The sequence below is a fragment of the Passer domesticus genome, chromosome 4 (assembly GCF_036417665.1).
Source record: "Passer domesticus isolate bPasDom1 chromosome 4, bPasDom1.hap1, whole genome shotgun sequence".
NCBI classification, from domain to species: Eukaryota; Metazoa; Chordata; class Aves; order Passeriformes; family Passeridae; genus Passer; species Passer domesticus.
Window position 1 is genome coordinate 67,835,520 of NC_087477.1, and position 13,590 is coordinate 67,849,109.

The 13,590-nt window shown below is 35.3% G+C and overlaps 1 long non-coding RNA gene across 2 annotated transcripts in view; it reads left to right on the forward strand.

Annotated features, from left to right (window-relative positions):
* Positions 1 to 13,590, forward strand: part of LOC135299455 (uncharacterized) — a 31,479-nt gene that overhangs the window by 6,440 nt on the left and 11,449 nt on the right. For both annotated transcript variants that reach the window (XR_010361435.1, XR_010361434.1), the window contains exons 2-3: positions 1,792 to 1,921; positions 9,700 to 9,803. This is a non-coding gene — a long non-coding RNA (uncharacterized LOC135299455). The remainder of the gene's footprint in view (positions 1 to 1,791; positions 1,922 to 9,699; positions 9,804 to 13,590) is intronic.

A 13,590-nucleotide genomic window follows, 5' to 3' on the forward strand; every position in this document is an offset into this window, starting at 1 on the left:
TAACAATAAGGAATAATATAGGAATACCATTCACATTATAATTCAAATCTGAAGTATTCACTTCATTTTTTTACTATTTTCTGCAATATTAATGTTAAGGAATAATTAGCACTCTTTTGAACTAACATAGGCTCGCCACTTCAATATATTTCCTGGACTATGTCAAGAAAAGCTTAGACAGTGCTGGTAAATCACCAGTTATTACAATCAATAATAGCTCAAGCTAAATAAACTGCAACCATAATATTTTCCTGATGTTATCTAAGCTACAGATATGAATAATGATACGCTTGATGTGAAAAGTGTAGTTTGCTCATTGGATTTGATCCCAAGGTGAATGACATCAATTAAAAGCCTCTTTTCCCTTATATTCTGTTTTGGAGCAAGCCTAATGACATCAATTAAAAGCCTCTTTTCCCTTATAATATGCTTTGGAGCAAGTCTTAAATTATAAAAATGTACTTACTCCAGTTTTAATTTGACAATATTGAGATAAAAATTAGACCTAACATATTAGCAAGCATTCTGCAGTTCTGGGTCACAGAAATGGGTGGGCACAAGTAAGCCTTTAATTACCACTACCCAAAAGGTAAGTAGTCTATTCATTATTACTTTTCCCAGGACAAGCAACTAAATAAAAAGATTTTACTAAGGTGACAAATATTAATTTATTTTTTTAACAGATAAATAGGAGAAGATCAAACAAAACAATGGATTTCAATTTGGTTGTATAGTTACACTGGATCTTGAACACAAACTGCATCGTTTACTGTCAATGCACTTGTCACTCAGTTTAAATTGCTTTGTAGCTGTGAATGGTCTGAACTTTACATGCATTATAATTTTAATTTCATATGATGTTACAACAATGTTTCCATGTCTTATTATGGGAAAGATTATGGCAACATTTTTCATTATAATATCTACAATTTAAATTCCTACTGAAATGCGTACTTTTATGCTGGGATGTCTCATTTCCTTCATGAGAGAGAGAGTGAGTGCATGAGCTGCCTCCTCTCAGCTTCATGCACTTTTATACTCTCTGTTCTGCCACAACATAGGGTATTGCAGATCTTTTCTGGTTTTCACTAATTGCTTCTCCCTGGCAGAAGGAAGTACCTTATTTCACACACCAATGGGCAGTCTTCTTTAAACTGCCTGAACCCAATGTTCCAGTCAGGAGCTGCAGCTTCAAAAGTTGCTACTTTACAAGTAGAAGGTGTGCAATTTGCACTTGTTCCGTGTCTTTTTACCTGACAATGTGAAATTGCTAGAACAGGCTCAGTTGGAAATAGCCCCTAAAGGAAAGAGAGGAGGTTCTTGTGGCTCTTGATATGTAGAATGGCAAGAAAATCCTTTTTGCTCTCTCCTCTGCCCATACCAGAATGCTGAGGAAGAAATGGACAAGCAAGCAGCAGGTCTGGGGTTCAGTTGTGGGGTGACAGAATTTTATGTGAGGCCAACAGGTTGTGGAAATAGTTACAGAAGAATTCATGATCTATACTGTACAGGATATTGCTGCTTATTTGCATAACAGTTAAATTAATAGAATTATGTCCTAAACTCATGTTTTGAACCTTAGCTTTCTTCCTGTGCATCTAGGAAAATGAGGCACCGTATGGAGCAATATATTGGTGTCTGCTTGACCCATGGGTTGAATTTTAAATTTGGAAAAACTAGTTGTCAGAAATAGCTTGTCTGCAAAACATATGTTCGCTTCTACAGCTAGTTATGTTCAGACAATAAAAAAAGGGTGGAATGATAAACAGGAATATTTCCTTATTTTTGCAGTGAAACTTCTCTGGTTCATCTAAACCAGCCTTTGTTCAGACCTACCAGAGACAGCAGGAATCGAAGTGCAGAGACTGCCTTCACTGGAAGATATTTTTCTGGGTTCTTGGAAATTTGCCACCTAAATCCTGTAGGTCTAAATGTAAATTAAATGGTAACCAATGCTAAGAAATTGAGTCAAGGCTGAATACTATCTAAAGATGACAGCATAAAGACACTTCTTTCTTATCTAGTTTAATCTGATTAATTCTGTGAAAATATTAGTAGGAACTTTCACAGACACTAGTTGAATGCAGTACCATTTCTTGGCACTAAAACTGCTAAAAATAGAAAGGAATAATTTAATCTTAGGAATGACAAATTGTTTGTGGAGAGCTTGATTTTTTAGCAACATTTCAGCAACATTTCCCATTTCCCATGCTAGCCACAAAGTGTGTGAATCTGCTGAGTATTTTCTTTGCTAAATGCAACTCAAATATAAAAATCAGACAACATCTAGCTACAGGATTTTGGGCTACTCAAACTATTTGGTCATTCTGACTTGCTATGTCTAGATTCCCTTGGTGGGAAAAATAAAAAGAAAATGCCAAAACATTTTCTTAAGGTGTGATTTAATCCTTATTTAGATGACTTTTCTGTGCTCAGTGAATTTCTCACAGTTTTTATCCTCTAATAAGATGCTTAAAGAATTTTCCCATATAATTTACGTTATTTAGAAATGAGCTCCTTAAATCCCAGAAGTCAAGATCTCATAAAAAAAATACTTACCCACTGTTGTTGGCTGTTGAATGACAAGACTGAGCATATTGTTCATAGAAGGTGGTCATACTTTACTCTCTTATTAGTTTCAGTTTTATCTTTTTAATTTCCTGTATGTGCAACAAAAGTCAGAGGATTTGGCGAACACTGATAAAAAGGATTAAATCCTTAGTGGCTGTTGGAGATACTGCAGTTACGAAAACTGCAGTGCACACACTCATTCTCACTGACAGCACTAATGTTTGATTTTATTTTTTGGGATAAATCTGTGTGGTCTACTCAATGGGTGCAGCTGAAACTCAGGTATCAACATCTTTAAAAAACTTTTACCTGGTTTGATCAGTAAAGGTGAAAGTATAGTTACTAAACCCTGCATTTATCTTGTGAGGCTTTTAAGACTGTACTCAACTTAGTTCTGCCATAAGTGTTGCAGTCATGTTATTATTTTAACCAGAAACTCCTAGGACAAGAGCTGCACAAAACACATTAATGACGATTATGCTGCCTTTTTTTTCTTTTTTTTTTGTTTTTGCTTCTTTGGGTTTTTTAGTTCAGAGTGCTACTATGTGATATCATTTGTTTATATAGCTACACCTGGCAAAGTCAATCTGTAGGCATTTCATTCTGTTATGAGTTGCAGACAATCAAAACTAAAGATGATAAAACAAGCCACATCTGTTGGGACTCATTCAAAACAAATTTATTTTACAGATAACTAGTTATTGATTTCAAACAAGCTTTGGTAAAGCTAAATATTTCTCTTTAAAAAAAATGTAGAAGATAACAAAAAAGTCCAACAGATTTTTGTTTAGGAAGGTCAACAAAGTGATTTACCCAACTTACAATATTAAGCAAACATGTCTATTCTTAGTTGATTGTCTGCAATGCATATAGTACAGCTATATTATAACCCTTCCAGTGTTGTCTTTGTTGAAAGTGTATGATCTTATATAATACTGCTGCAGTTTTCAGTCCAGTCTTTCTCAACTTGGACTCATTCAAAGTATCATATTAATGATATTTGTATTTATAGCAAGGAATCAAAATAGAATACGGAAAAATTGTGATGGATTATCCTAGCATAGCAATAAAATATGAATTCCTGATTAAAAATACAGAGTAAGGAAAAAAAATTTTTAAAAGTTGAAAGAGAAAAAAAAAAAAGGGAAACGAAGGGGGAAAAGCACAAAAAGGGAAACAAAAAATGAAAAAAAAGTTCTAACTGCAAAGTCATGATACATGTAAAATTAATTTTAAAATTATTTGCCCAATATCTGAGGATTTTTTGGTTTGGTTTTTTAAAACCAGTGCTGGAAATTTAATTGTAAAGCATATGTCTGTATAAATACATATGTGTTAAGCAAGCACTGGATCTTGGCCTATCCTCAGCCACTTAGGAAGAGCTTAAGTAAACTTCCTCCTTGGTTTACTTAGGTAGAACTGCGTGCTTCTTCTCTCCCCCCTTCACTCTCTGGAACGAGTCTTAAAGGTGCAAAACTTATTATTCAGCATAAACAGAGCAGAGAGCTGGGGATAAAAGCATTATATAGCCAGCCCAGGACACCATCATACCTATTTCCCAGGGACATGGTGACAGAAGATGCCAGGCAGGCAGGAGCTGTAGCCACACCCCACTGGTGACTGGCCAGACACAGCAGTGCTGAGCTGCTGGGGCAGTGTGGGTGCTGCCTTTTCATGTTTTATCAGGAGCAATCACAGTCAGATCACCCTCAGATCTGTTACTGATGTTTCTTCATACATTAAACATGCTTAAGCAGTGTAAAATGCTGAAGCTAAAAAACAACTTCTTGAAAATAAATTGTCTGATTGGAAAACCTGAAAAGCTTTTCATTTTGTTTGTGTAAATTGTCTTAAATATTTGCAAAAATTACAGATCTGTTACCAACTTGACATTCAGGCTAGGATAATACAAACACTTGTGAAGGTCTAAGCAAGCCATGAAAGTATTTATCATTTTAAAATCAAACTTATATGGTCATTTAATTTTGAGTTGTTTTGACTCAAAACTAAGTGGAGCTTACTAAGTATTACAGAATTTGATAAACCCACAAAATTAATGATATAAGTTGTATCTGAATGCTTTTGAAAAGAACTAATTCTATTAATTCTGTAACTAATCCATGTTTTAAAGGATTTGGCACAGAAAGAGCTATTCCCTCAATTGCCTTAAATGCAGCAAATACAAAAATCTGCCTAATCTCTTGCTTCAAGGCACACCTTTAATTGACTGTATTCTTTGACTTTGTCATTAGGGAAATATAAATATTGTCCTAGTCAAATTATCTTGCTGGTCTCTTACACTCCTCCTAGAGTCACACTTCACATACCACATTATAGGTTTATACAGCATTTTATTTTATTGAAATTTTTTCCAATCTAAGATATTTAACACTCTGTTTTTTAAATAAACACCAGAATTGATACCCAATGTATTTATTTTCACTGTCCATAGAAATATATACAATACTCCTCAGAAAAGGGGTAACTGTAATTCTAAACAATTTGTCTCAATAAACCACTGTTGAATCTATATTAATATGTAAAATGCAGTTGGAAAATGTACTTAATTTGGTAATTTAGACCAAAATATCTACAATTTTTATTTCATTAGACAATTTCTTTCAAAGGAGTGCAAGATAGAAAGTAAAATAGAGCCATACAATAGATCTTTCGTCCCTAATTATTATGAAAAAATATGGAGAAGACCATGAAACTGATGAAATGGCTGGACCCCCTCCTATGACGACAGACTGAGAATGTTGCATTGTTCAGCCTGCAGCAGAGAAGGTTCTGGGAAGACATTTTTACTGCCTTTAAGTACCTAAAAGAGGCCTACAAGAAAGAGGGAGAGGGACTTTTTACCAGGAGGTAGTGCCAGCACAAGGAGAATGGCTTTAAACTGACAGAGAGCAGGTTTATATCAGATACCAGGAGAAGTTCATTGTGAGGGTGGTAAGGCCCCAGAGCAGGTTCACCAGAGAAGCTGTGGATGCCCCATCCCTGGAGCTGCTAAAGGCCAGTTTGGATGGGGCTTTGAGCAATGTGGTCTAATAAAAGGTGTTCCATAGTAGGGGAGTTGGAGCAAGGTGATCTTTAAGGTTCTTTTCAAACCCATAACATTCTATGCTTCTATGATTATCAACTCCACTTTAATAATTTTTTATTCTTGATAAATGCTTCTTCACATGGCACTCTTTTAACAAATCTGTTTAATTAATATATTGTTCTTTCTAAGTTATCTTTTGAGGATAATTTAAAATTGTTATTTTCAAATTTCCAATTAATTTGATTTTTTCCCTTTTTCCTTCTTCGTTCTATGTTTTTCCCTGAGTCACTTTATTAATACACTGTGCTGTCCATAAAAGTTTTTCTTTGCTAATTTCAAATGTTGTGAAATTTAACTTAATTTACACCTTATTCAGCCTAAATGCTCAATGCAGCTCATTGTTTCCTTCCAATAAATAGTGATTATGTTAATTTGAACCTCCATAGTTAGTCCAATTAATTTATCAAAATTCTCTGAATTTTTCAATCCTTCTTCATTACTCAACTATGATTTTTGCTGCTTCATAATCTCAAATTCTTGCATACACATACTTAATTACACACAATCTTGTCCTTATTGCTGTACAATTTGTTCCCTTATATCTTTTCACATTGATAATTGGCAGTATAATTCCACATTGTTCACATATGTCAGTGCTTTTAATGCACAGCTACAGTTTATCTCTGTTTTTTCTGAAAATGAGCGAGAAACAGATCTCTGAGTAATTTTTACAAAAGAGAATTTAAAATACCTTAGTACATTATAACTACTTATTCTAAATATCTACTGTAACTATTAGTTCCTCAAAAGAGCTCACTGGAAAGAAATAATTTTTCTTTGCAGGTTTTATACATCTCTTATTGTTCTGTAAGAGTTCTACTGAATAAAAAAATTCCTCAATTATTACTTCACTATAAAGGCAGATAATCAATGAATTCTATTCTATTCTATTCTATTCTATTCTATTCTATTCTATTCTATTCTATTCATTAATTTTTCAGAGGTTTGTGCATTGAAATGGGATTCTCACCTTCTGACACAGCACTTGATCAGAGTATTTTGAGAGCATAGCAAGGCTCAGGACTTTGAGATGGGTATTAAGGACTCCTGGTGACTTATTGCAATAACTCACTGCACTTTGTTTTAGCAATATCATTCATTGTGTTACATTTCTGTTAATGTGTAACAGCAAAGTCACTCACTATAAATTTTGTGTCCTAAAGAGAGTGTACAGCATAAAAATATCTAAGAATCTAGGGAAGGAGTACCAAGAGGTGTGTGAGGTCAAGGCTTTCCACACAGTGCAGCAGCTTGCAGAATTAAATTAAGGCAACTCTTGAGTGAATGGTGCAATGTAGACATATTTGATAAATATCCCTACACACATCTTTGAATTACGTGTCGTTTGTTCCTGTCTTTATATGTTTAAATTCTGGTATAAATGACTTTCTAACACAATTATTTCTAATACTGATCCAGCATGACAACCCAGAAAGTAGATGCACAGTCTATATTTACTGCATGGGAATGGGCAAACAGGACCTCACAGCCCAACTTGACTTTCAGTACATGTAAGCTTTAGTAGTCAGTTCAGTAGTCTTCTTTCCTAAAGGAAGATCAGGTTTTGCAGGGGTTTTTTTTCAATGAAACTCAGCTGACTCTCTATGAGGAATTGAAAATCTGACTCCCCAAATACAAGGATTTTCATTCAAATTCATCTAGCTACCCTGGGTTTTTATTGTTCACTTGCAGTGACCAGGGAATAGTAATCCCATCTGGATATAATAAGAAACTACTTGAACATTTCCTCACATTCAAGATATTTGGTTGGATTTTTTTTTCATTTTTCATGAACTACAAGATTTTGGCAGAGACTGTGTCAGAAGTACTGCAAAATACATTGGTTCCCACAGTATTGCCAGGCTAGTTTTCAAGCCAGATTGTTTTGGCTAAGTTAAACTTTTGTCTGACTGTTCTAATTTGCAGATGAATATTATGAATGAAGGAGGACTGATTAAATTTTTTATCCAATCCATCTATGTATCAGTTTCACCCATCCTATGTAGCAGTGGGTTTCTTGATAAAGTAACTTACGAGAAAAGATAATAAGACAAGTAGAGCTGATGTGAGAGATGGGTATTATTTACCTGTTTGAGCCTGAATTTGCAAAATTATATTGAGATAAATGCCTTGGATCACACAGTCCCGCTGGAATATATAGGGAGAGCAATAACTTTTCTAAGCTGTAGCTCTCTTGCAGACAAATGGGAATACATAAATTATAAGTATGATGATGCTGTGTGCACTACATATAGGCAGCTGGGAATAGGATGATAAACTAGTCTTGGCTTTTCCATTACATATTAGTATTATGGCTCCATGCTCAACAACAAAAGCTATATGCTTTTTCCTCCACATTAAGGTGGAATGAAGACTTTAATCATACTATTTAGGTGAAATGTGCCTGGGATGGCAAGGTTTTTACTGCTAGGTGCAATAGATTTACTGCCATGGCAAATTTCAGATTGTAGTTGCAGTGACTAGGAAGCAATAAGTGGGTCCTTGCATGCACTTTGCATCCTGCCTACGTGAGCAAAGACTGCAGTGCAACCAGGAGAAAAATCCTGGCCTGGTTCTTGCAGTCGGGTGCCATGGTTAAAACTTCCAATTCAACAAAGCAAACATTTTTTCCAAGCCACACTCTGAGCCAGTGCACTTGGATTTTCCAGATGCTGGTTGCAGGGAAGTTTATGCACAAAAGTGTGTAATGAGAATACCCAAAGTGCTATGAAAGCTGCCAGGTGGGGACAAACCACTGGAGCACACGTGGAGTGCTGAGTCTCAGGGAAGGAGACCTGTTCCCTGCTTGGTGGCTGCTGACCATCTGTTCAGACAGATGATTCATGCCCTTCAAGTGATCATTATGGAATTTTCAAATTCTAAAATTGAATCTGAACCACACTGGCCAAAATATCCCCTTTTCCCTGGGCCTTGAACCATCCTGCATGTTCCCATAATAGCAGCCTCATTTACCACTGTTTTCACCTCCAGGTTAGTTTTCACCTCCAGGTTAGCCATGCTGGCCATTGTGCTAACTGAATTTGAGGTAATCCAATTTCCATCACATTTTCAGCCTGGGTACTCTTTCTTTACTACCACTTGGAGTTTTCCAAATTACAGATAGGAAAGAATCACAGGGTGTATTTACAGTACTTATAAAAATGTTCATTGTGGTTCTATTTCAGTGTGTTTACTTTAGTCATAAGAAAATTGAAAAAAATAAAACAAAACTGAGTGTACAGTCAAATAATAAACAAATTTAATTTTTTTACAAAAGGAAAATGCCAAAAACGTAAGCAATAAAGCAGAGTAAAACTTCTAATGTGTTTCTGTGGTTCAGACAGGAGATGGGGAGTTGTTCTTGGCACTGTTGTATTTTTTCTGAGAATTTGGTTGGGAAACTTATATCTCAAATATGCATTTAAGTCACAGCACATTGTAGAGTGTGCAGAGGCGGGTCATTTTTTTGGTTTCAATCCCTGGATTAAAGCAACCACATAAACTGGGTTTATGAGGTCAGTTCCAATTTTTTTCCTCATATCTTAGTGTCCCAGGAATGTCTGAAAACATCTTGTTTTTCATTTCATCAGTGAAAACATTTGGGTTTTGCTAAAAACCAAACCATTTAATTAAGACTTTTGTTACTTTGGGTGTTTGTTTTGACCAAGATTATTCAAAAAAAGGTTAATTATTTCAGATTCTTTACAGGGTCTTTTTTTCTTCCCTTCTAAAGAACATTTAGGTCTCTCTAAAAATCTCAACTAAGAAACCAAAGATCATTAGGCAGTTTTCAAGATCTTAGCAATCATTTTTACCCAAGCACAATCAACTATGAGGAATAAATATGTAAGGCAGTCAACACCTCTTGTTCTGGGGGGAAAAAAATCACAAAAGTCTCAAATCTGTGGTGTGGTTTGGTTCTGTTCAGTTTTTGACTCAGAAAATGAATGCAGGCATAATGCACTTATTCATTGTGTTCTAAAATACTCATTATTTTGACTGCCATTTATTTTTTATTTCAGTGGTGTGAAGAAGCCCTAATCAGGAATCAGCACGAGATATAGCAGGTGGCTACTAACAGATGGGGAAAATAAGAAATAACAGCAAGACAATTGAGCTTGATGAAGTAAGCTTCAGCCTCAGTACAGCCCTTGCTACCTAAAAATGCAATAAATTGCCAGTCCTCCTCTTGCTAAAATAACAAGTGGTCTCTAACTATTCAGGACACCATTCAAAATATGTTGAGCATGTGCTCAAGGCTAAAATGGTTTAAAGAAACCGTGAATTAATAGAAAGTAAAGAATCTGCCAGTGTGATTTCCCGATATGCCCACAGTAAGGATTGGCCTCAGTTTCCTCTCCTTGAGAGTGTACAGCACACACCAGCTAGCTGAGGTGCTCACACATTTGTGGAAGTTTTTGTAGCTTAACCAGTTACAGCAATTTGGCTGAGCCACAGGAACTGTGTGTTTGCAATGTTTTTGCCCGGAGCAAAGGCAGGACTAAATGACTTCTCGTAATTTTTTTTCTAAACCATTTTAGTTATTTCATAGTTGTTGTTGGTTGATGGAGCAAACACAGGGCCTTCCAAGGCTACTTAGCTCATAGCAATTTCATAAGCAAGTAGAACATTATTAATTAATTTTAAATCTTAGTTCAAATTAGTTCAGGAAAGATTGGCTCAATGTTCCTGTATACATGCTCATTGCTTTTTTTTAATAGAAAAACATCAGCTGTTAACTTGCTTATCTCAACCTACTCATCTTAGCCTGCTTTTTCTCATCCTACTCTGAGCCTCTTTTACCCAAAGCCCTGCTTGAAATGTATGAACAAGGTCAGTCTCTTTCTTCTCTGCTTGATGCATGGTTTTGGTGACTATCATAGAAGAAAAAACTCATTAAAAGAAGAAAGGAGAACGGGTAAAATGAAAGGAGATGAGACAGAAGGCCTCACTAAGAGATCTGATTCTGGGTAAGGGAAAACAAGTATTTCCAGGGGAACATAGTGAAATTAGAAAGATCATTTAAAAATTATTACCAGCGCTATTGCCATTGTCAGCCGAGAAAAAAGTTTTTTTAATCAGTATCTTTTACTGTAAGTAAATTTCCAGGTTTAGTAAACATACACCATCCATTTTCCAAGGTCTTCTGAAATTTGACAAGTGTAGTTTAAATGCTGTTAAAGCATTTTAGAGAAAACCTGAGAATTAATGCCAAGTCTTAGGGTCAGATCTGGAGTTTCTGTGGGAGTTCATCTATGTTAAAATTGCTGAAAATGCTGAAGTACACAGCAAAATGCTTTAATTGTTGGGTTTTTTGTTTATAGATGTTCATTTTGCCTGTCATTCTTCTACTCACAAACTACTTGGAAGTCTTAAATCATGTTATATAGTGTTTTTCTCTTCTAAAAGAGGAGTAGCAGTAGACTGGCGGTAAGTTCCCTTATATTTACAACAGTAGTTTGGATGTCAGTCACAGCACCAAATGTCAAACTGTGGAATAGATTTTTGCAGCAGCATCTGGCTCTTCACAGGTTTCCAGATGCTGCTGCATTGGTGGTTTTGGAGTTGTTTCTGGGTCATTTATTTTGGGACATGGGTTGTCTGACTGTTTTGGCCTCTCAGAAATTGTTTTCTTTTGATTTAAGCTATAATACTTGAGATTTAGATGTACAGTTCCATATATAATTGTTTTACAAAATAAAAACACTTAGGGAGGTACACAGAGCAATGTAGTATACATAACTCATGCAGATTCATTTTTGTGCATTTTGTTTAGAGATATGACCCATTGTACTCCTGGAACATTTCAGAAAAGGGGTCTGTAACTACTAAATAGCATCAGCAAAGTGCTTAAACAGCAATGAGACTTAAACAGGAATTAGTGTAAAAGTCATTGTGGTCATGCTGCTGGCAAAAATAATGCTATTCTTAGTAATGGGAAAACAGATGATACTTTAAAATCCAAACCACAAAAAATGTTAAATAAGGTGTTTGAACTCCTCTGTGGATTTGGTCCTCAGCAAGGGACTGTGGGCAGTTGCATTTCACAAGGCAAATGGCAAGGCATGAACCTTCAGAGTAGGATATATAGACAAGGACAAGCTCAGATAACAAAAGTCTTTGGCACTTGTAATGCCAAAATAATGCCACTGCCAGCATGAGTTTTAGTGCATGGGATATCTAACACAATGATGCAGTTATTTCTTTTTCAAAATGCTGCTTTATTTCAGAAAGACCACATTTAGATCACAATTTTCATTTCACAGCTCATCAACAAGGCTGTAGAACGTGCTACATATGCTACAGAAAATCTGTCTTGGACTGTTTGGGAGAGTCTTTAAAATCTACGGGAATTGTTTAATGTATCCTCCTGCTTGCAAAGCCACTTCCTTTCATTAAGAGCAAGACAAATAGACAAAGAATAAACAGGCTTTGTAATATAAAAATCTCCCAAATTATCCCAAACTTGATTTCTTGTCCTTATTAAAGTTATTATTTAAGAAACCAAATGTCTTGGACCCTTGGAAAAGTTAAATACAGTCCTGATTCACATAGGTGGATTATAATTTGTTTTCTGCTAACATAACCATGTTTTAGGGCTTGGACTCAAAAGTAAGGATTTCATGTATGCAGAAAAACACACCTGTCTATGACTATCTTTCAGCCAATATCAAGCTACTATGGTAAAACAATATGAATTTGGAATAAAGGAAGAAAAAGTTCTTTTGTAGTGTTAATTATCAGAAACAGTATTTTGTTCAGCATTGGTAAGAAATCCGAAACATTAGAATTTGTCTCAGAAATAAATGCTCGCAGAGAAGTGATGAAATGACCAAATGTTATCACCAGCTTCTAGGTCACCAAGTTGTCCAGCAGCTCATCACAGAGATGATTGGCAGAGCTCCATTTTTATACTTGTAACTATCTCAAGCTATGTAATATTGAACCCTAATAAAGGCTCCAACCTGCGAGATACTGCAAGTTTGTTTCTGCACATGTTCATGTAGACACCATTTGATTATTCTCATGTGCAGTCTGGAGGTCACTGTTTACCTCAAGATTATTTTTACCAGTCACTGAATATTGCAGGTGAAAGGACACATGCTGACTTACAGGAATTTGTCTAAGAATACCCAAATTATGCAGCCACAGAGCAACATACATATCAACAATAGACATATTTCTCTGTGGTCTATAACTGTACAAAAGGGCAATTCAAATAACAATCTTAAATGTGACAATCCCATGCTATTTCTAAGGTAATAAACAGTTTGGGGGGAGTGAAATAAGGAATATATTTTCAGAATACCAAACAGAAATAGTTCTTCTGTTAAACACTGTCTATTCAAGGTTTAATCAATAGCTATTAAAGTTACTGTAGTTTCTTACAGAATTCTATTAGGCTTTGGAATAGGACATCAATGGTAACCCAGTCAGTGTAAAGTGGTTTTTAATACATGATGATTAAAATCAGACTTTCTTTTATCAAAGCAATAGCCGAAATAAGCAACAACTTTTTTTCCTTCTCCATCCCACACCATCACACAACACCATTTGCATATTAGTGCCACCATGCAAAGAATGAACAGGTCTATATAAGATAACATTTCATATCATAGGTAGATTAATTTATTCCAAGGAATAAAGCAGCAGATTATTTTGGCTTAAAAAGAATACTTAATGGCAATATTACTAGTAAAGAAAATATTATTTTGAGCACAAAATATTTCAGAAGGAAAGATAAAGTCATGACATGCATAAGGAGGGTGCATTGAAAATGTTCAAGAAGTAGTAGACAATTGAAAAAAGTAGAAACTCAATATTTCTGTTTTCATTTATATCAGATGGCCATGCTTTTATGATACCGCAAAATAAAAATTCCTTATGTCTGGACCCAAAAGACTATATATATG